The 23,788-nt window shown below is 46.8% G+C and overlaps 1 protein-coding gene and 1 non-coding gene across 6 annotated transcripts in view; one reads left to right on the top strand and one right to left on the bottom strand.

Moving 5' to 3' along the window:
* CCT6B (chaperonin containing TCP1 subunit 6B) overlaps positions 1 to 23,788 on the top strand; it is a 271,495-nt gene that overhangs the window by 232,534 nt on the left and 15,173 nt on the right. The window contains exon 21 of one of the 5 annotated variants that reach the window (XM_032457734.1): positions 21,385 to 21,806. The exons of 3 other annotated variants lie outside the window; for them this stretch is intronic. The gene's annotated coding sequence lies outside the window, so the exon portion shown is untranslated. Of the gene's footprint in view, positions 1 to 10,051; positions 10,150 to 21,384; positions 21,807 to 23,788 lie in introns of those variants that run through there. One more of the 5 variants, XM_032457737.1, reaches the window with a different exon arrangement.
* Positions 7,591 to 7,720, bottom strand: LOC116656874. Its single transcript, XR_004311879.1, has one exon. It is a non-coding gene; the product is annotated as a small nucleolar RNA SNORA70 (small nucleolar RNA).

Here is a 23,788-nt window from a genome sequence, read left to right as displayed (position 1 = left end):
TGAAGCTCTAACTCAGCCTAACCTGAATTCTTATTGCTGCATGTGACTCTCCTTTCTTCTTTCTTGGTCTTTAAGAGGGTCCACAAGGGGAGATCCTCACATGCTTTGAAGTCTTCTGGGCTTAGCCCATATTCCCTGAGTAATAGCGATAGCTGGCATTTATTAAACACCGTTTGCAAGCATTGTTCTAAATGCCTCACACATATTAAAAGTTCTCACCACAGCTCTCTGAGGTGGGTACTGTTATTATCCTCATTTCACAGATGGGAAAATTGAGACACAGAGATGCTAACTAACTTACTCAAAGTTCCTCTGCTGGCAAATGGCAGATCAGGCAGCTGGCGCCAAAGGCTGTACTCTAACCACTAGCCCACACTGTCTCTCCTGTGGAAAGAGCACTGGAGCTTTAGGTTCAAGCTCTCATATACATTTACTTGCAATGTGACTTTGGACTAGTCACTTAATCCCCCAGGGACTCAGCTTCCTTTGTTGACAAATAACAACAGTAACCCACATTTTTATGGTGCTTTGCAGTTTACAAAGTGCTTTGTCAGGTACCCAATCATTTGATCCTCACAAATGTCAGTGAAGAAGATGACAATCTTGACTTTATGCACAAGAACACTCAGGGCTCCCGGGTCTGGCCAAGGTCATACAGCTCGTATGTGCTGAAGCGCGATCTGGAACCCAGGCCTTGGTGGTTTCCTTGACTTGGAATATGTGCATCTTGGACCAAATGCTCTCTAAGGATCCTGCCAGCCCAGGTCTTCTTGCTGGGAAATTGAGAATCTGGGGTGGTCTTAGTTTGGGCTGCTATGACAAATCACCATAGACGGGGTGGCTTATTAGCAACAGAAATTTATTTCTTACAGATCTGGAGGCTGAAAGTCCAAGATAAGGGTGTCAGAATGGTTGGATCCTGGTGAGAGCCCTCTTCTGGGTTGTAGACTGCTGACATCGCCTTGTATCCTCACATGGCGGAAGGAGGGGGAGAGAGATCTCTGGAGTCTCTTTTATAAGGGCAATAAATCCTTTATTGAGTTTCTACCCTCATGACTTAATTACCTCCTAAAGGTTCCACCTCCTAATGTCATCACACTGGGGACAGAATTTCAACATACGAATTTCAGAGTGGGGGACACAGATATTCAGCCCATGAAGGAGTGATAATGAGCTCTTATTTGGGGCCAGCCCTGGCTGGTGGTGGGTAGCATGTGCTCTGTATACTGCACTCAGTTGGCCATGTGAAGCTCTCCTTTGCAATCACTCAGCAATCCTGAAGCTCAGTGGGGGCCTCCCACAGACCACCCTCCATGGTTTTAGGAAACAGCCATGAAACAACCTCTCTACCGACTGTCTTTTCCCCAGCCTGAGCAGCTCCGTCTCCCTTGCCCTTTAATCTTTTTCAGGTATCAACTCTGGGGATGGCCAAGAAATGTGTCTGAGCTGAGGTTCTGCCCCAAGAGAGGCAAAGGGAAAAAGGGCAAAAATATAAAATAAAGATTATGCAAAAGAATTACCCTGCATGTTTCTCCCATCTCCCTCATCTCTCCGTGTAAATTACCCTATTATTCTGCTCCCTTAGGACTCCTGATCGTCCTTATTTCTTCTTTTGAGCTAAAGTCATTCATGCAGTAAATTAGTTCTTTGCTTCGAAATAGCTCTGATTGTAGCAGTTGCTGCTACCACCAGCAGCAACACCACATCCCCCGGACAGTCTCCACAAAAAAAAAAAAAAAAAAAAAAGGAGAAAAGAAAGAAAGAAAGAAAAAAAACCCAAAACCTTAACAACTCTCCCTTCCTCCCACTCTATTCACTCACATGCACAGGGAGACATGGGGTGCACATTTCCTTGGAAATGCTTTCTTATAAAGGCAAATGCAAGCTGAGAGGGAATTGCAGATGAGTCCTAACCTAGTAACAACTCAGGCTGGGACAGGGAGAATTACAGTCATCAAGGCCATGGGTCAGCAGCCTGAAAATTTCCACTCTGTCCTCCCTCCTCAAAAACCAAGCCTTGGTTCACCAAGGGTTACTGGGGAAACCGTATTACACAGAGGTTAAGAACCCAGGTTTGAGGGGAGTCCTGGGTCCTGCCACTTTTTAGCTGTGCGACCTTGGGGGAAGTGTCTTAAACCTAAATATTTGAGTTTCCTCACTTCTGGCGTATCTCACTCCAGACTCATGTGTCCAGTTGCCTACTCAGCTTCTCTTCTTAGACATCTAATAAGCAAATCAAACGTAACATGTACCAGTACAAACTCTTGATCTTCCGCCTTCCAAATCTGCTCCTCCTACAGTCTCCCTATCTCTGTAAATGTCAACTCCATCAATCCTTTGCTCAGGTTAAAGTCCTCAGTGTCATCCTTGACTCTGCCCTTTCTCTCATGCTCTAATTCCATGCTGTCTGTACATCCTATTGAGATTATTTACAGAAATACAAATTACTTCTTACCATGTCCACTGCTATATCCTGGGTCAAGCCATCATCATTCCTCACCTGGTAATTTCAATAGCCTCCTAACTGGTTTCCACACTTCTCTCCTTGTCTCCAAAGTGGTATTTTAAAAACATAAGTCAGTTTCCATCTTGACCCTTCAAAACCTACCAACTGGCTTTCCATCTTAGAGTAAAAGCCAAGGAGCTACACAATCTGCACCCCTCCCCTAATGTGGCTATGATTGTAGCTCATCCATGTTATAGCATATATCAGAACTTCATTCCTTTTTTTTTGTTTTTTTGTTTAAAAATTTTTTTGTAGGGGGAGGTAATTAGGTTTGTTTGTTTGTTTGTTTATTTATTTATTAATTTACTTTATTTGGTGGAGATACTGGGGATTGAACCCATGACCTCGTGCATGTTAAGCATGTGCTCTACCAGTGAGCTATACCCTTCCCCCAGAACTTCATTCCTTTTTATGGCTGAGTAATATTCCACTGTATATGTATACCACATTTTGTTTATCCATTCGCCTATTGATGACCATTTAAGTTGTTTCTACCTTTTAGCTATTGTGCATGTTATTGCAGTGAATACTGGCATAAAACTTTCTGAATCCTTGTTTCCAATTCTTTTGGGTATATACCTAGGAGTGGAATTGCTGGGTCATATGGTGATCCTATGTTTAGTTTTTGGTTTTTCAACCAGGAAACTGTTTTCCACAGAATCTGTACCATTTTACATTTCTACCACAAATGCACAAGAATTCTAATTTCTCCAAATTCTAACATTTGTTATTTTCCATTTATTATTATTATAACCATCTTTGTAGATATGAAGTGATATCTCACTGAGGTTTTGATATACATTTCCCTAATGATTAATGATGTTGAACATTTTTTCATGTGCTTATTGGCTATTTGTACATATTCCTTGGAGAAATATCTATTCAAGTCCTTTTTCCATTTTTGAAATTGGGTTGTTTGTCTTTTAGTTGTTGAGTGTAGGAATTCTTTATATATTCTGGATATTTAGCCCTTATCAAATGATTTGCAAATAATTTCTCCCATTCTGTAGGTTGTCTTTTCAACTTTTTGATAATGCCTTTTGATGCACAAAAGCTTTTAATTTTGATGAAGTCCAATTTATCTCTATTTTTCTTTAGTTTGTGCATTTGCTGTTGAATCTGTGAATCCATTCTCAAATTCATGATCATAAAGATTTTCCCTGTGTTTTTCTAAGATATTTATGATTTTAGTTCTTATATTTAAGTTATAAATCCATTTTGAATTAATATTTGTATTTGCTGTGAGGTAGGGATCCAATTTCATTTTTTTGCATGTGGATATCCAGTTGTCTCAGAATCATACATTGAAAAGACTGCTTCCTTCCCCATCGAATGAACTTGGCACTCTTGTCTAAAATCAGTTGGCCATGGATGTATGAGTTTATTTCTGGACTTTCAATTCTACTCCATTGGTCTATATGTCTATCCTTATGCCAATACCACACTCTTGATTACTGTGCCTTTGTAGTAAGTTTTGATATTGGGGAAATGTGAATCCTCTGACTTTGTTATTTTATCAAGATTGTTTTGGCTGGTCAGAATCCCTTATAATTTCATATGAATTTGATGATTGGCTTTTGCTTTTCTGCAAAAAAAAAAAAAAGGCTATTGGAATTTTGATAGGGATTTCTTTGAATCTATAGATCACTTTGAGTAGCATATGTATCTGGTCTCTCTATCCATGGACATGGGATATATTTCCACTTATTTATGTCATCTTTAATTTCCTTCAGCAGTATTTTGTGGTTTTCAGTGTATAAATCTTTATATCCTTAGTTAAATTTATTTCTGAATATTTTATCTTAGATGCTATTGTGAGTGGTACTGCTTTCTTAATTTCCCTTTCTACATTGCAGGTGTGTAAAAATACAACTGATTACTTTTTGGTTTTGATCTCATACCATACAACCTCACTGGATTTTAGGTCTAGTAGCTTTCTTGTTGATTATGTGGGATTTTCTGCATACAGAATCATGTCATCTATGAATAAAGATAGCTTTAATTCATGCTTTCCAACTTGGATGCCTTAGTTTTCTTTGTCTAAGTGCTCTGGTAGTACAATGGTGAGTAACAATGGTGAAAGTAGGTATCCTTGTCTTGTTCTAACACCTGCCTTTTGAGTTGTTTTGCTGCTCATTACTCTTTGCCTTGGTTTCAGTAAATTTGAAGGGATGGATGGGAGTATTACAAATTTCTCTAACTTATGTTGAGCCCAGAAAGGCACTCAAGTCTCTTAGCAGAAGGTAGGTGTTTTGTAAGTGAAAAGATCTTTTACATTATCTAGTCTGGAAGCAACACAAGATGACATTTTGAAAAACTCTGATGTAGAAAATGGCAGATAAGTTCTCATGGCTCAGCCTGATGGCCCTCTCTCCATCTCACCCAGAATAATATAAATAAGCTGTGTTATCATGATAGAATCTGAGTCCTCCCTCAAATCTGGAAGTTAATCAGACTTATAGGGGTCAGAGATGTCTCTGTGTGTTGCAGAGTCTGGATTGGAGTATCTGGGGAAACTGGCTTGAAGGATGAGCAATAAACAGATCTTGTATCCCACATATTAACCAAGTTTGTTCCATTTTTCAACCAGGTGTCTACCGTAGTGTCCTATCATGTGACATCTTGAAAATGTGTAATCAGTTGCTAGGGAATTTACTCTTATGAGCAGGAATTATACTGTGCACCTGTGTGTGTGTGTGTGTGTGTGTGTGTGTGTGTGTTTGTGTGTGTGTGTGTGTGAGAGAGAGAGAGAGAGAGAATAAGATATGGGGGAGACATATTTTGGCTCTTCCCCTCTCTTCCCCTGCTTGTTCTTTTTCTTGGGGTCTCAGCACCACGCCTAACTCTCTGGCTCTCTGGGGACATCCCTCCCTTAGATCCTGTGGGCCCAGGTGTGCGGAGGCGGCTGTGCTTCCACCTGCCCAATGAGCTGTTGAGCTACATGACCTCCTGCCAATGCCTGGGGGTGACGTTGCCCAGCTACAGTTGCTGAGGGAACCTCAAGTTAGAATCTCTTCACTTTAGGGTGTGTAGAGTCTCAATCACTCCAGTGAATTAATGTTGGTTTCCCCTGGCTAAATGTGAAACCTGTATAAGTGAGTGTCTGCTTCTGGGATGATTGAAATTAGAGCATTCCTTGGATACTGTCAATCACCCCTCCCTCCCTCTCTGCTGAGTGCGCTCAGGCTGCAGAGCCCAAGTGGGAGTCATGAAGGAAATAAAGAGAAATGATCAGCAGGCCTCTTAGAAGCTGCTATCAGGTGGCAGAGAGGTCCTCTGGCCTGGTGGTGAAATTAGTCCCCACTCACAATAGAAGACACATAGCCCCTAGCCTAAGAAAGCTCCTGGTGTGATGGGGAAGATCTAGGTCCTGTTTGAAGTAAGCTTCTAGTCTGATGGGAGAATCTAGTCCCTGCCCTGGAGAACCTCTGGTCTGAAGGGGAAGGCACCCTCCACTGGAAGATGGAAAATGTAATGGAACCATCCTGTCCTCAGATATCCTATTGGATAGGATCAGGCTGGCTGGAGGTGACTGTTGACAAGAGAGCCTCTGGGACACATGCTGACTGGCTTGCTTACAAATGAAGGCTACGAACTCTAGCTAAACCCTCACTATCCTTGGGAAATTCTGACCACTCCTCCCTGCCCTCCTGTCAAGGCTATTCTAAGTTTTCTCTGTTCTCGACCAGCCCTGCAACCCCTCTCTTGACTCCTCTATTGAAATTTTAAACATATAGAAAATTGGATAGAATTTTGAGTACTCACAAGTGAGTACTCAGCATTTAGATTCTACAGTTGTCAACATTTTGCTGTATCTCTTCCATCAAACAGCTATCCACATATCTAGCCTTCAGTACAGCTTATCTCTGGTATATTTTAAAGCAAGATGCAGACCATCAGTGTATTTCACTCCAAACACTTCAGCATGCATATCATTAAGTAGAATTCAATATTTACTTGTGGTTTTTTCGTGTGCATGCGTATGGGGGAAGGGATGTTAAATTTACATCAATGAAATGGTGAAATGTACACATTGTAAGTGTATTCTTCAAGATTTCACAAATGCTTACACATGTGAAATCCAAATCCCTATCAAGACATGGAACAGTTCTGTCACTTTCTCTCAGGAAGTCGACTCATTATCCTTTCCAGTCAATCATCAGAAGCAATCCATTTTCATTTTTTTTAAAAAAACCTTTCTAGAATTTCACATAAATGGAATCATCACGTTTTGGGGATTCGTTCATTTTGTTGCATGTGTCAGCACTGTCTTTTCCTTTTTTACTACCAAGTAGTGGTTGCAATTGGTTTATCCATTTTCCTGTTCATGGACAGTTTATTTGGGGCTGTTTTCAATTAGGGGCTACTGTGAGTAAAGATACTATGAAGATTCTTGCACACGTCTTTTTGTGGACATGTATCTTCCCTTCTTTTGGGTAAATACCTGGAAGTGGAATTGCTGGGTCACAAGGTAGGCCTGCATTCAGTACACCTGCCTTACTGTGAAATGTCTGTTCAGATATTTGCCCTTCTCTTTACTAGGTTGATTGTGTTTTTATTATTGCATTGTAATTCTTTATATATACTTGATACAAGTCCTTTAACAGAATGTTTTGCAAATATTTCTCCTAGTCTGTGACTTGTTATCCATTTTTTTTTTTTTTTGGACAGGAAGTTGGATTTACTGGTGGGTGTGAGTAAGGAGGGGGTGGTGCTGAAGCCCGCAAGAGTGTAGGGCTCACCGTTTGTCCACAGGGCTATGATTAAAGATGTATTTGACCCCACAGTCATTCAAGATGAGCCACTTTTCAGCTGCCATTTCTTCAAGTTCATCTTCATTAAATTTGGTAAGGCCCCACTTCTTAGAAACATGGATCTTCTGGTGACCAGGGAACTTGAACTTGGCCCTATGTAGGACCTCAATCCCATGCTCCTTGTTCTGCAGCTTGGTGCGATGGGCATGATGACTCGGGAAATATGGATTCTGGTCACTGGGCCCTGAGACGTTCTGAAGGCACCTGAATACCTATCTGGAGCCCAGACTGGGGACAACACGAGGTCAGACATAAATATCCACTGGAAAGGGTGGTCACCAACATCCCTAGGGCAACACATGCAAGTAACAGGCTGCAAACACTACCAAGGAGGCTGCTATTTGCAGCCATTGTACATCATCGTTTTCTTAACTGTGTTTTTGATGAGCAGGAGTTACAAATTTTTATGAAATTAAAATTATCATATTTTTCTTTAGTAATGATTACTTTTTGCCTCCTTGCTAAGAAAGGAGGTCATGAAGGTAGTCTATCTGCAGGTCATGAAGATATTCTCCTACATTTTATTCTAGAAGCTTTACAGTAGCTTTATGTTAGATCTATGATTCATCTCAAATCAAATTTTACCTACTGTGTGAGACAGGGGTCAATGTTCATTGTCTTCCATATTGAGAGCTGGTTGTTCCAGCCACACCTGTTGAAAAGACTGCTTTATCCTGAGAATTGCTTTAGTTCCTCCTTGAAAATCAAATGACCATTTAAATGTGGGTCTGTTTCTGGGCTCTCTATTCTGTTCCATGGAATTATATGTCTCTCTTCATACCGCCATACTGTCTTGATGCACATGTTTTATAGCAAGCCTTGAAATTAGGTGGTCTAAGTTCTCCAACATTGTTTTTCCTTTGTTAAAATTACCTTGGATAGTCTAGATCATTTGCATCTCTATATACATTTCAGAATGAGCCTGTCAATTTCTACAAATAAAACTTGCTGGAAATTAGGATTGGGATTGTGTTGACTCTATAGATCAAACTGGAGAGAACTGACACTTGAATAACATTGAGTCTTCTCTTACAGGAACATTTATTTAAGACCTCTTTAACCTATCTCAGTTTTGTTTTTTGGGTTTTTTTTTTTTTTTGCTAATTTTCACTGTATAGGTCTTGCACACCTTTTGTTAAATTTATTCCTAAGTATTTTATGTTTTGCGGTCTTACTGTAAACGGAATTTTCAAAGATTTCATTGTCCAGTGGTTTGCTGCCACTATATGGGAATACAATTGATCTGTGAGTGCTGCTCTTTTATCCTGTGCCTTTGCTAAATTCATTTCTTAGTTCTAGTTGCTATTTTATAGGTTACTTGGGATTTTTCTGCATAAATCAATCATGTCATTTGTGCAGAAAGTTTTAGTTCTTCCTTTCTGATTTCTGTGCCTTTTTCCCCTTTATCTTGCCTTACTGCCCTAGGTTTTAGCTAAATAAAATGTTAAATAGATGTGGTAAAAGTGGACAGCCTTGCTTTGTTCCTGATCTTAGGGAGAATATCTATTAAATTATATTAAATTTGATGTTAGCTGTAGGTTTTTCATAGATGTCCTTTATCAGATTGAAGAAATTCCTTCTCTTCCTAATTTGCTCGGATTTTTAAAACATGATGAACAAGGTGTTGGATTTTATGTAAACAGTCATATGGGCTGTCTTCTTTATTCTGTTAATAGAGTGAATTATATTAATGAGTTCGAGTGTTCAAGCAAATGCCTTCTCAGGATATCCCTTGGCTATGAGGTATTATGATTTTTGTGTAATGCTGGATTTTGTTTGCTAATAATTCATTGAAGATTTTTGATCTATGTTTCTGATGGATATTGCATTGTACATTTTTGCCTCTTTTTGTAGTGTCTTTGTCAGGGTTTGGCGTCAGGGTGAATTTGGCATCATGAAACAAGCTGGGAATGTTCATCTTCCTCTATCTTCTGAGTTTGTGTAGACTGGCATTATGTCATCCTTATATATTTGATGAAATTCATAGTGAAACCATCTAGTGCTGGAGTTTTATTTGTGGGAAGATTTTTGATAACAAATTCACTTTCTTTAAAAGATAGAGGGCTATTTATGTTTTTCTATTTTATCTTGTGTCAGTTTTAGTAACTAGTATTTCTTGGGGAATGTATCTAGTTTGTCTACGCTGTTTTTAGTGTTCTTATTGACCCTTCTAATGACTGTAGGAAGTGCAGTAATAGACTCGCCTTCATTCCTGAGATTCGTGATTGTGTTCTTTTTTCCCTTCATAATGTAGCATGGCTGGGCCTCTTACCTCCTCCTCCTCCCTGCCCTTTTTTTTTGTTTGTTTTAACTAATGTCCTTGCTGCTGACTTTTCTGGAAAGGTCAAGCGTGGAGCTCTTAGGCCTGTTCCCCACTCCCTACTTCAAAATGTCTTTATCTTCTCTTTCTTCCTTCCCTCCTACCTTAAAGGAAGGGTTGTCCTTGACCCTCCCCGCAGAACTCTCCTCTTGCATATCTGACTCTAAACCTACGCTGTGAACTCCCATCTCCTTCCTTTTTAGGGTTCCCACACCCCCTCACACCCCCTTCTTGATCCTTCCCTATTTCTGTATTATGGCCCACACTGCTGTCCAGGCCATGGTCCCTTCAGGCATCTCTAGCCTCCGCTCTGGACCTGATAGTCCTAAATATCAGAGTGACTTATAAGTCTAGAACATGACATGGCTTTTCACTTACTGGTATTTTTCCTCATGCTTTCCCTCTGTCCAGAGTATGTTTCCCCTAGTCTCCCTGGAGAAGATCTACTCATTTGATGAGCAACTTCCTCCTTGAAGCCTGGTGAAATCAATCACCTCCCTGTTCTGCAGCTCCTTGGACTGATACTTGTGGATAAAAGCATCTGTTATACTTCATCGCATCCATGTGCGGTGTTTTTGCTTCCCCCATCAATACTACAGAGTCACTGGGGGCAGGAACCACATCTGTTCATATTTGTATTCTTAGTGCCTAATGAAGTGTAGGTGCTCAAGATATGTTTGTCGACTGAATATGTAACATTTGCATTGTATGAAGATTGGGGTTTCCACGTGGAACCATTCACCCTGTTCTCCATCGGTCCCCTCTTCTCCTGTTCTCTCAGTCTCCCTCCCTTCCCCACAAGTGTGCAGCCACCTGTGAGTCCTTGCTCTTCTCCATTAATTAGCAACTTCGCTCTGCTGGGTCTTTCTTCAGGCTGCCTGCTTTTCTTTCTCTTCTTTTCAGTCTCTGTTGTCTCCACTAAATTTTGAAGGAGCACTGCCTCACTCATAAGCCACTATCTCTAAATCGATCTCTTGGCCTTAACAGGTACTAAGTCCTGAGGAGACAACTAGAGGTGAGAACGATGAGGGTGATGGTAACACACAGCTATTGGGTACTTGCTGTGTGCTGGGTTCTATCCTAAACACTTTAGGCAGGACATAGAATTCAATGCTCACAATAATCCTATGAGGTGAGCACTATTATCAGCCTCATTTTACAGATGAGACAATAAGTGGCAGATCAGGAGCCAGTCTTCTTGGCTGAATCTGATCCAAACAGCTGGAGAGCTTCCATTCCTTTGTAGGTTTACCAATTACAGAATAATAATTATAACCACGTATCAGGTATTCAATATGTGCCAGGTACTGTACTAAACACTTGAGATGCATTGCTTCATTTTAATCCTTTCCAAAAAAACCTATAAAGCTGGTATTACGACTCACATTTCACAGGTGAGGAAATAGAGGTTCAGAGAGTTAACTTGCTTAAGGTCACACAACAAGTAAGATGCAGGGCTGGGACCTGAGCCCAGGTCTGTCTGACTCCAAAGCTTGTAACCATGATATTCTGCTGCCTCTGCTATCACAAGATCTCAGAATTGAAAGCGTCGCCTTTAGACGCCACCAGCCTCTATCTCCTACATGATGGGGAGTCATCCTGAGAATCTCTGATGGAGGATCTTCCCAGCCCAGTTTGAATGCTTCCAAGGTTGGGGAGCTCACTCCCTCTTGGGGCAGCCCATCTGTGGTTGGACACTGCTGATTGCGAGAGAACTCTTTTTTTTCTAATGAGCCCAAGAAGTCAGCTTCCCTCAGTGTCCCCAGCCAGTGCCCTCCAGAACTGCCTGTGTCCCCTCTTTTTTAAGGATAGACTGTGTGTTCCTCTAGTTTTGCCTGTGGGAGGATTGAGTCAAACCCCTGCGCCAGAGAGGGGCTTACCTGCTCGAGGTTGTACAGCGGGGATGGGGAGCCAGGGAAGTCGCAGGCACTGAGGGGAATAGAGGCACAAATGTTCTGGGTCTTTCATCCTCAGTAGTTTCGGATCTGTCTGGCTGAGTGATTGCCTGGAGCCACCCCGTTTAACATTCATGTAGATTCTGGGCCATGCTATTGCAGGAGTAAATCACCCGTGCCTGCCTTCACCCCCCACCCAATCCCCAGCCCCCAGGACAAGTAGCTCCCTGGTCTCCATGGCAACAAGCCCATCTGTTTTGCACGGCATCACAGGCCAGGAGGAGTTCATTCTGTCCCAACGCTGCTAAGTTATGAATAGTGTGGGAAGAAGCAGGAGAAGGAGGGGGACAAGGGAGAGGAGAGTGAGCCTCCGTAGTTCCTTCTGATCCTGCTTAGAACAAGGCAGCCTGTCAGAGCTGAAAGAACCCCCAGAGGGCCGCGGGCCCGACACTCTCATGTTCTGTACGGGAAAACGGCTTCAGGGAAGAAAACTGGTCGTCACACAGCACATCAGTGACAGAGGTGTGTCAAGTGGGCAACTGATAAACATCTGTTCAACGAATGAATCACAAGAATCCTAAGGAGTTAGAGGCAGCCAACAGATTATGCCCAAATTCCCACCCAGTGCATGAAAGTGTCCAGAAATTATACTCTTCCCCAGGTGGTCATCCGAACTCTGCTTGGGTGCTCGAACTGTGCTAGATCGCTATCTTAGCTGCTTCCATGTCTGGGTGCTTTGAATGTAGAAGGCTCTTTTACATGCTGACTCCCTGTAAATGTACCCACTGCTTCAGATTCTGTCCTTTGGAGCCACAAAGATTCCAGCCCTTCGCATGTGTTGTCGTGTGTGACTAGCTCTGGGGAAGCTCTGAGGAACGATGATTCCCCATGTTACAGGGGTCTGGGGGTGAAGTAATTGACCAGAGGCAGGTTAAGAACCCAGGTGTTCTGGTCCTTTGATGGGATGGGAGGGGCATCATCTCTTATGTCCTCTGGGTGCTCCCGTTCTTCTCCCGTTGGGGAGAGGGTGTCTGGCCCAGCCCATTTCTTGTCTGTACCATCTGTAGAGTTAGTTCCTGGGCTGCCCCTTTTGCCTGGCCTGCCCCCAGCCCTATTGCCTCTGTAAGGCAAGAAAGCAGCTCCTCTGCTCCACTTCAGGCCCAGGCGTTGTGGGTAGGTGAAGATGGTGCCAGGTCCAGTCTCCCCAACCCACCCATCGCCCCCCAACATCACTGCTAGAACAGCCTCCATGATCCTAAGTGGTGTGAAGTTTGGAGAAATGGAGGGTCAGGGTGTCTCTCATCTCCCTGCTGTAGAGATTCTGCTCTGTAATTTTTGGAGGGCTACCAAGCCCCTCAAACATTTCCCTTAGTGCCTTGTATTTCCTGTAAGAAGCTCCAGGTGGGGGAGGGTCTGGGGGGTGGGCTGTGAGCACAGTGCCGAAAGGGCAGTGGCTTTGGCAGAGAGCACCAGAGGAATAAGGAATGGTTGGGGCAGGAGGCAGAGTTAGGGCTGAGAAGGGGGCACTAGAAGGTGACGATTTTACGTCTTCCTTCCCACCCATCTTGAGTTCCACCCCTCACTCCTGTTCTTCCAATTAGGCTGGGAAGCCCAGAACAGTAACAGACCATGATTCGTAGCCCTTAAAAATGAACTGACTGCCTTTGGGTGGATGGACACCTGGATTCCCTCTGCTTTAACTGGGAGCTTGCCTTCTACCTTAGGGACCAGCGGTTTAGCCAATCAGTGCAGGCATGCAAACAAGAGACTCCTGAGTAGCCTTTGCCCTGGCCATCCATCAGCTGAGTCACAGCCTCCGCTCTCTGATTGGAGACTCTGGTCGGAAGACTGAACTTGGGTGGTCAGGCTCAGTTTCTTTAATGCGCCAATGGACAGAGGAGGGAACAAAAGAGTAGATTATTAGAACACACACACACTTTCAGTTCAGTTTGCAATGTATTACCTCAAAATTTTGCAACATGTTTGACTTCAGATAATATAGCAATTAGTTGACTTTTGCTAGTTGGATGGTGTGGGGGATTGGGAGAGGGTTGAGAAGGGCAGACCAGGACAGATCAAACATGGGATGGACAGAGTAGCTACCTGCCCCCTGAACAGTTACACAACTCATTATATTTTGTCTCCTTTTTGATGGTGTCAGACCCTCTCCTTTGTCCCCTCCCTGAGATGTGTTCACCCAGACCTCTCCAACATTTAGCACCAAGGCCTCTGGGTATGCCTGGAGCAGGGTTCTGTGTGCACAGACCAGACATGAAGATGGATTGTTCCCCGCAATAAATATCGACTGATTCATAAACCTGGTTGCCAGATTCGATCACAGTCGCTGCTTGTATAATCCAAGAGCGGGAAGATGCCAGCTAATTCTGTGCTGGGCCAGCTGATTCCCAGTGGAAGATGTTGAAGAAACGTCAGTGTCTCTTAGCTCTGTGCAACTTGGGGGCTGTGTGATGGGGTTGGGGAGAACAAATCCTTCCAGCTGAGGAGGCAGGTGGCCAAGACTAGAGTGAGCCAAGGGACAGAAGGTTCCACAGGGCAGGAATGGGTTCCTTCTCCCGCACCATCCCTACCCACTCCTCAGCTTGAACCTGTCTCTACAGCAACCACAGTCAGGCTGAATCCAGGCAATGCTGAGCATCTAGATGAAAAGCAGAATCAGCCAGCCCATCACCCAGATGTTTCTAAATACCTAGAGCTTTGTACGGAGAAAAATAAAACACTGACAATGATGATTTTTCACTTTTCACCCAGATGTTGGATGTCAGGAAAATACAGCCTTGGGGGCCTTTAATTGCTCTTTCCTAGAACCTCCTTATTGACTTGGGTCCCACAGCCCGTATGAGGAATTTACTAGAAGGGAAAAGGCAGTTGTTCTGGTTGGCACATACCCTTTGGGTGCCATCGGTCTGTGGCTGCCTGTTGAGTCTGAATACGTTTTTCTAAAATTTTCCCTCTCATCTCCCTCTCTCTCTTTCACACACACACACACACACACACACACACACACACACACACACGTACACGCACACGTACACGTACACGTACACGCACACGCACACGCACACGCACAAGCACACTAACACACATGCCTCAGTGTTGGTCTAGACTCTCCTGATGAAATAGAAGCATATGCTGCGGTGGAGACAAACGTGAGGCTATAATTACCATGATAATTGGGACACCCGGTGGAAATTTCCTCCCTGGCCTGGCCTGCCTCCTACTGCCCTCAGTCACACACTTGTTCACAATTGGGTGGTGTTACAGGTGCCTGGATGTGACATCTTCTCACTGCTTCCAAACTCATCCCAGACTGTGGTCCAGGTGATGCTGGCTCCTGCCTTCAGAAAGCTGAAGACCTCATCCAGGGATGACGCACGTATGTGCCAGGCCCTGTCGGAAACTCCAGGGATACAGTGAAACGGACAAAATCCCCGCCCTCATAGAGCTTACGTGGGACAGACGGACAAATACATGCATCCATTAGGACAAGATATACTGTAGTAGATGGCCAGAGGTATTAAGGAGAAAAGGCAAGAATGGTGGGCTGACTTGCAATTCTAGATTGCTTGCAATTCTAGATCGCGTTCAGGATGGGAAGCGGTGAGTCAACCACGTGATGTCTGGAGGAGGTGCAGGCAGAGGGAACTGCAACTGCAAAGGCCTGGGGGCAGGACTGTGCCTGGGGAATGTGGGGAAGGGTGAGGCGGCATTTGTGGCTGGGGAGGAGCAAACACTGAGGACAGGGCATGAGGTCACAGGTCATACAGGGCCCTGACAGTCATCTCAAGATCGTGGGCTTTTACTTGGGTGAGCACCAGTCCCACTGAGAATCCTCCTAAGACCCAAACGCCAAGGAGACAGCAGCTTCATTTTCCTACCTGCCAGAGCCTCCTCCTCCTCTCCCTGCCCCTCCTCCATCAGTGCAGGACTTTCTGGAATGGGGGCGGGTCCTTCCGCTGCCCTGGCATAGCCCACTTCCATCTAGTTCTACTTCGATGCCACCCACCCCCATGGTCCAGGACCACACCCCTGTTCTGGAGCATACAGGTGTCCTGGCCTTGGAATGGCTCTAGAATGGCTGGCCTGTCCACACGGGCAGGACCAGCCTCCAGGGACAAAGAAGAAAGGCCTGATCCTAGGCGAGCGTCTGATGGTCTGGTGCTGCCGGATGGGGTCCACCCTGGTTGGCAAGGTCAGCTGGGTGCTGATTTGCATGGCCCCAGGCACTTGTGACAGACAGCATTTTTTTTTTTTTTTAAGCGGATGAAATGGTCCCTCAGTCCTACCTGGATCCTCTCCACCTGGCTCCTTCCCAGCCTGTGGAACTTTAACAAAGTAATCAGAGGGCAATATTGGGAAGAGTGTGGGCTCTGGAGCCAGACAGCTTCTAGTTCTTGATCTGCCATATACCTGCTATGTGATCTTGTACAAGTTGTGGAGTTTCCCTGAGCCTCAGCTTCCTCATCTGTGGAGTGGGCATAGTGGAATGGAACCAGCCTCATGGGGTTGTTGGGAAGGCTGGGTGTGACTGTGTGTGAAAAGGGCCTGGTATCTAGCGAGGTGGACCTCTGTGGACCTCGGGTCTATGAGGACAGCACTCAGAACAACGGGTGGATCCTGGGATCCCGGCCTCACCCGGAGTGTCAGGGAGGCAGACGCACCAGAGCCACTAACCGTTAGTGCTCGAGGCCCTGTTTGGGCGCCAGGGGGCGCTGGAGGCGGCTGTGGTTCTAGTCTTGTTCTCCAGGCCCCAGCCACCAGCTCTGGGGTCACACAGGGACTGTCCTCATAGTGGCGCAAGTCTGTGTTGGAGCTGGTTTGGCTTCTGCCTTCTCTCAGATGATGCTTGTTGGTCCCATTCCCTCTTGTTTTTCTCATTAAGTGCATGGTTTCTGCAAGTTGTAAAAAATGACCATCTGTAGCAGAATGAAAAAAGAGGAGGCCAAAGAAGGGATGCCAGGAGACCTGGGCCCTCAGCCCACCTGTGCTGTGTGACCTTGGGTGGGTCACCTCTCCTCTTGGGTCTGAGCAATCATTTCTATAAAAGCTTGAGCTCAGCCCAGAGGATCAGGGGGTCCCTCTGGCTGGGAGACAAAAAACCAAAATCTATTCTGAGGATCAAAAAATAAATAAATCAAACCCCAGTTCTAGTGCCAAAGTTGAAAACCTCCCATCTGTGAGTAGAGGATTTAAATTACCCTGTGTTTAAAAAAGAAGAGAGAGGGGGAAAAAATTGATGGGCTTAGAATGCAAAGTCCAAGTCAGACCCTGCTCTGCAGGCAAAGGGGATGAGGGAGGGCGGGATAGTTATTTTTAGCATCTAAGCATTTTGACTGTAATCTCTGTTTTAAAGGTTTTGCAGGTGTAGGGAGTAACCCACAGGTTATTTGCAGGTAGGAGTGTAACCCCCACCCTCTGAGAGTTTCGGATTAGGTGTTAGGGAGGGGAGGAAGTGAGCCCCAGAATGGGAGACTGAGGAAGATGGGGGCTGCTGGAAGGATCCGGCCAAACAGTTCTGGTCTGTGGGTGGGGGTTAGGAGGCTGGGCTGGCAAGCAGACGTCTTCTCAGTCTAGAGGGGGAGTATGCTTTGCTGCAGGAAAGCCCGGCAGATGGTTTTCCCCAATGAGTCAGCCTCACAGGCCTGAGTGGGTCCCCAGAATGTGCATTTACTTTTGCCCTATTCAGTTTGTTTGACTATCAGTGCTGGGCACAGGGGTCGGGGTGGGGAGGCAGACTGGGATGTTGCACCCGGTGCAGACTGGGGCTGGGCAGGACCGAGTCAGTGGATGTGGGGAGGAGGAGCCCAGATGAACACGGAGTGAATCACTGGGAGAGGCCACGGTGGGCGAGCTGGGGAAGGGGCTGTCCCAAGGTGTTGGGTATGGGGTTGTTGCCCAATAGGAGGGCTGGAGAAGTCAAGTAACTTGGTCTGGACCACGAAGCACAGAGATCCGTGGGCAGGGTGCTCCAGGTAGAGGAGACATCAGGAGCAAGGTCTGGCAGGTATCTGTCTGTTTGAAGAATAGGAAGTGGCCCAAAGTCAACCATTGGTCTAGGCTCACCGCCTGTTCTTAGAGACTCTTGGCCCTTAGACAGGACAATCCTTTGTCCAAACAACTCCACCTCTTGTCGGCACAGCTGATTGGACCAGTCACGGACACTTGTCCTTTGCTGAGCCAATCAGAGCCTTGCTCCTGGGACTTGGAACCCTGAGAACTGGTCAGATGGATGGTGGTGAGCAGGCGAGCTGACAGGAAGCTTATCCCGGGAGCAGAAATTGGTGCCAGCCTGAGTTAAGGGGCTGTGGGTAAACAGAGAAAGCTGGCATGCAGCGAGGAGCAGAAGGGAGCAGAGAGATGCCTGGGGCCCCCACACAAGGTGTCCTGTGTGCTTCCATGAAACTCCCTGGAGTAAGTATGAGTGGGTATATGTGTTCCTGGCCACCAGCAACCCCTCGCTGAGACCCCTGGCTTGCTGCAGGATGGAGTCTGTGTGCTGGGAGGGGCCAGGTGTTAGAAATGAGCCTCTAGAATATAAAAACGAATATATGTATGTATATGCATGACTGGAACATTGTGCTGTACACCAGAAATCGACACATTGTAACTGACTATACTTTGGTTAGGGAAAAAAAAAGAAATGAACCTGAAGCGTTTGGGGCCAGGTTAGGCAGGGCTTTGAACACTGGGTTGTGAGATAACAGACTGTGTGTGTGTGTGTGTGTGTGTGTGTGTGTGAGACTGAAGATTCTGAGCCGCCTCGGAAGCCCCAATGTAGTGGAAGGGAAGTCCCCAAAATTTAGTCCTTAAGTGTCCCCAGAGAGAGAGCCTCAAGGGCTGGGGGACAGCTCAGGGAGCCTTGCTGTGTGCTCCTTGTAGGGCCTGGGCCCAGATCACGTGCGTGAAGGGGGCACCTTCTGTCCAATTCCCTAGCAAACCCCTCCCTTCAGTATGGTCATTCTTAGGTAGCCGGCCCCCCATCCACACACCCAGTGATCACCTGCCATCCATGGTTCATCCCTGCCCAGCCCAGCCCACAGAAACAAGACCCCGCTCCAGCCTCCAGCGTGGTGGTCTCAAGGGAGCCCAGGATTTGGATTCTGACAGATCTGGGTTCAAATTATCACTTACACTTACAGTTGTGTGAGTTTGAGCAAATCTCTTAACCTCTCTGAGCCCCAGGGTCCTCATGTATAAGTCATGTCTGATGCTACTTCCTCCTAGAGTTGTTGTGAGGATTAAATGCTATGGTGAATGTTAGAGGTCAGCCTAGGCCTGGCACCTTGTATATATTTAGAGAACTTCCTTCCCTCCCTCCCCCTACCCCCTCAAGGGGGTAGGTCGGTCGAGTGGACATAGCTCTCATTGCCGTGCTATGAGGTCCAGGGCGGCAGGATCCTAGTCCATCAAGTTCACTGTCCATCCCTAATGATGAGAGTTCACCAGGCACTTCAGAGGCATTTAATATGTGCTCATTGAATAAATGAGTGCACAAAGAAGTGATTCCTAGAGGCCCAGGTCCTGCAAGCTAGAGGCTACAGCCTCTTCCCCTAACCCTTCCCTCTCCCCGCCATGAGCATCCAGTCTGCAGAGCTGGCACTCTGCTCACATCCTGGGAGGCCACTTCCTGTCTGTCCTAACCTGGCAGGGTCCCCTGGGGCTACACACACACAGCTTCCAGCTACTTCTTATCCTCTGTTCAGTGCCCTCTCCCACTAGAATCTGGATACCACTACCCTGTCCCCAGCCCAGACCTCTGGCTGAAGTCTCCTGTCTCCGTGGTGCTGGGGCCCTCCAAGCCTGTGAGTGGCCCCAAGTTTGCCTCCTATCCTTTAACTTGACTTTGGTCTTGCTGTCTCTGACACCTTTTCTGACCTGGCCCCTGCTTTCCTCTCTGACCTCAACCTCCCCCACCCTCCCACCACCACCTACACCAGGCTTCTGTCTGTTCCAACGACACAAGCTCATTCTAACCTCAGGGCCTTTGCACAGGCCTTTTTTTTTTTTTTTGCCTGGATCAATCTCGCCCTGATTATCACATGACTAGCCCCTCATCACTTTGGTTTGTTTCAAAAAATACCACCTTCTTGGTGAGGTCTTCCCTGGTCATGACCTTATTATTGCTCCCTATTTTTTTTTTCACAGCATGTATTATTATTTAGAATTACCAATTGCTGATTTACTCATTTATGACCCACCTCTCCCTCTGGAATGTAACTTCCACAAGGGCAGGGCCTTATCTTTTTCACATGTTGGAATCACATCCTGTATCTCTGGGAACCAGAGGGAAACAGGCACAGAAACTCTCTGTAAATTCCTGTAGGAAGAATGAATCTTTCTCTGTGTGTTTGTTTAGCGTTTATTCAACTGAGTTGGGATCATGCTGTAGAGATTTTTCTTTGCTACTTGCTTTGTCACTGAGCTGTGTGACGGGCCCATTTTCTACCCTCGGCGGTCACCGTTGGCTCCCCTGCCTGTCAGGCACCGCTCGTTCTGAGAGTTTCTGGAGGGCGGGGCCTGAGGGCCCAGGTAGGAGAGGAGAGGCCACCCCAGAGAAGACCCCCCCCAGCAGTCAGCCCGACCCACTCTCCGGCATACGCCCTACCTCTGGGAAAGAAAAGAACAAAAATAAACCTTGCTGTCATTAAGCAATTAAGCGGAAATCAAATAATCCCAAGGACAGAAAAGGCAATTAATAAAGGAGCAACAAAAGCTAACAGAACCACAGGGGCTACAGGAAACACTGTGCAAACACAAACACGGTGGGTGGTACTGGCGACTGTGGGGAGAGGGCTGGGCTCCGGGCTGCAGAGTCTGAGATGCTTTGCCAAGGGGATGCCCTCGTCAGATGCAGGAGACGCAGCTCTGCCCAAGGGAACTCTGACTCACTGAGGAGACATGGTCTCTTGTCTTCCTGGAGCTTAAGGATTTCAGTTTATTAAGCTGCTGTTATATGTCAGCCCCCGTGCTAGGTGTTCTTACAAACATTAATTCCTGACTTACTCTCAACTTGACCATCTTATTTGAAATAAAACCCCAAGTGCCCCCCATGTCCCGCCAGGCCCTACTTACTGTGACCCCCATTGCCTCACCAAGGTTCTCACCTGCAACTCTCTTCTTTTTACCACCATGGTCTCTCTGCCACTGCTCAAACACGCCATGTCCACTCCTGCCTCAGGGCCTTTGCATGTACCATTCCCACCTGCCTGGAAGGTCTTTCCCCTCAATATTCATTTTCAGGCCTGTATCCATCCACTCACTTCATTCAGCTCAACTGTCACCTCTTCAGAGCAGCTTTCCTTGACTGCTTCTCCTAAAATAGCATCTCACCCTACCCTTCAGTCCTTTTACCCACCCCCTGCTTATTTTGCTCCATAACAGTTATTCCCACCACCCGACACTTGAAATGTTGATTTGGTTCTTTTCCATCTCCCTCCCACTAGGACGAAAGGTCCATGAGAGGAAATCTTTGCTTTATCCCTGGTGCTTAGACTCAGCATATATTAGGTATTCCACCCATAGTTGTTGAATGGATGAGACAGCTGAAGCACAGAGAGATTAAGTCACTTACCGAAGGTCACTCCAGCAGTGAGTGGCAGAAAAATTAATGAGCTCAGACCTCCTTTTTCTCCAGCCCACTCCCTTCCCTCTCAGCACATTGCCTCCCTGGTTTCTGTGGCTCTTGGCATAATGGCCTTTCAAAGACGTTCACACCCTAATCCCCAGAACCTGTGAATATGTTACGTTACATGGAAAAGGAGAAGTAAGGTTGCAGATGGAGTTAAATTTGTTAATCAGCTGACCTTAAGCAGACTACCTTGTGTTATCCAGATGGGCCCAAAAGAGCCACGGGGTCCTGAAATATGGAAGGAGGAGGCAGAAGAGGCAGAGGATGTAATGGCAAAAGCAAGGTTGGAACGACACAGTGTGAGGACCCGCCCTCAGTGGCTTTGAAGATGGAGGGGCCACAAGCCAAAGAAGGTGGGCAGCCTATAGAAGCCGGAAAAGGCGAAGAAACAGATTCTCCTTGAGAGCTTCCAAAAGGAACACAGACTTGCTGACAACTTAGTCTTAGCCCAGAAAGACCCCTTTCAGACTTCTGGCCTCTGGAGCCGTAGGATAATAAACATGTTTAAGCCACCAAGCTTGCAGGGTGCGTTACAGCAGCGACAGGGAAAGAACGCGTCTGACACATCTCAGGGTGGGAGCCCAGCCACAGAGCAGACATGGGGTGGTTGAACCTGGAACAGCGCAGTACACAGACTCCTAGGAAACCTGACACCCTTCAAGTTTGGGGGAGGCACCTGGGGAAAGGGGCTGCCTGTAGACTGGGGTCGAGGCCAGGCATGGCGGGAGGACGTCTCAAGCCTACACCCTTGGCAGTGTTCCCCCTGCCGGGGCTGGGGTCGGGTGGCTGCGGATGGGAGGCTAGGTGTGGAGATTTTTCCAGGGTGCCGTGAAGCCACGCCACTGACCCACAGTCCCTCTGTCATGACAGGGCACTCTGCCCTCGTCCCACCCCCTGCATGCCTGCCTTTGGCTCACAAGGAAGCACACTTGTCCCCCATGGGTACCGAGATGCAGTGGACCTTTGACCCTGCGTGAGTGAGGCCTGGGGGGGGGGGGCGGGCACTGTCCAAGGAAAGGGACTGGGCTGGAAAGAGAGGCCAGCTAGGAAGGCAGGCGGGGGACAGCAAGGACAAACCCCTGTATTGCTGCAAGAGTCGCTCCCCAGTCTGGGACTTAATGCCTTGTTTGCAGGCATTCAGTCTTCCCAGTTTGCCCCTGGGAGGTTACCAGGACGGAAGGAAGGCCCCGATATGAAAGCACTGGGTAGGAGGCGAGAGCCAAAATCACGTACTGAGCCCTCAGAAATGTGAGGTGGCCATGTAAGGGCTCAGGTCCTGGATGCAGACAGACGGACCTCAGCCCTGCTCACCCTCTCGGCATCTGCTGCCTCATCTATAAAATGGGGACGACAAATTGGGTCCACGTCCCTCACCTGCCATTCAGGAGCTTTGTTTCAAAACCCATTTGGTGACAAAACTTGACCTGACATAAAGCTGTAAACACAGTTTATCCACTTTGCTTTAAGTGAATAGTCACTGGTTTCTCCACAGATACATTAATGTCTTTGATTATGGGGTGCACCCCTGGAGGCATCGTGAAATAAACAATGTGCGCTGAAGTACTTTTCAAAAATCTGGTTCCAAGGGTTTTGGAAAGTGGATTTGAACCTGGAGCATCCACTCTGTGGGGCTGGGATGAAGCAGTCCTTCCGTGGCTCCTTAGACACGGTGGACACTCAATAAATGCCCAGGTGACCCCTGTAAGGAGGCGGCAGTGCTCTCATTTTACACTTCGGAAAACAGAGGCTCAGACAGGTTAAGTAACTTTCTCAGGGTCACCCAGCTAAATGGCAGAGCTGCAGTCACATGAAATTGACAATCGTAGACACTATGTATGACACTGAGTTAGGATGGCTATTGCCGGGTGATTTGTTCTTCCCAGAGTCAAGCCAGGATGAGGTCTAGCCAGTGACTTGTGCTCTGCCCACCTTCCTTTGGAGGAAGGGACACAGGACTCAGGGAAAGGCTGGCTGAAGTCCTTGGCTGCTCCTCTCTGTTCAGTTTCACGCAGGAGAAGTTTGGGAAACCACAGATACCACATCCCTGGTCAACCTGTGACCTTGTGCTGAGAGCTGTTAAGTACCAGCACTGAGAAACGAAGCTATCATCCTGTGGCCTTCCCTTCTGTGGCCTCTGGACATCTGAGGGGCAGGCGCTTGCTTCATCACAGCTGGTGGGAGGTACAGGCTCCCCCTTTGCTACCTGGAGCCTCTGTGGGTTCTAAGTTCATTGAGTCAGGGAACTGTGGGGGGTGCCCTAGGGGTCAGAGAGGGCTGGTTGGAGGTGCCCCGGCACCAGTGGACCACCTTGGGCCATGCGGGGGCCTGTCTGTGAAGCCAGGATCCCGGTTCTCTGGCACAGCTAGGCCACCATGGGTAGCATGAGTGGGGGGCTTGATGGCAGTGGGCAGTTCAAGGAGACAGAGCAGCCCACACATGGATCACTGCTGAAGTTAAGGGGAGACATAGGGACCTTGTGCCCAGCAATACGCAGAGCATCCCCAGGAGCACCCCTGAGCCCAGCCCTGGAGGCTGAATGGAGACCAGAAGGGATTTCGAATAAGCCGGGTGATAGAATCGTATCCAAAAGGATCTCTGTTGATTGGC

The sequence above is a fragment of the Camelus ferus genome, chromosome 16 (assembly GCF_009834535.1).
Source record: "Camelus ferus isolate YT-003-E chromosome 16, BCGSAC_Cfer_1.0, whole genome shotgun sequence".
Lineage (NCBI taxonomy): Eukaryota > Metazoa > Chordata > Mammalia > Artiodactyla > Camelidae > Camelus > Camelus ferus.
This window is presented reverse-complemented; position numbering and strand designations above follow the sequence as displayed.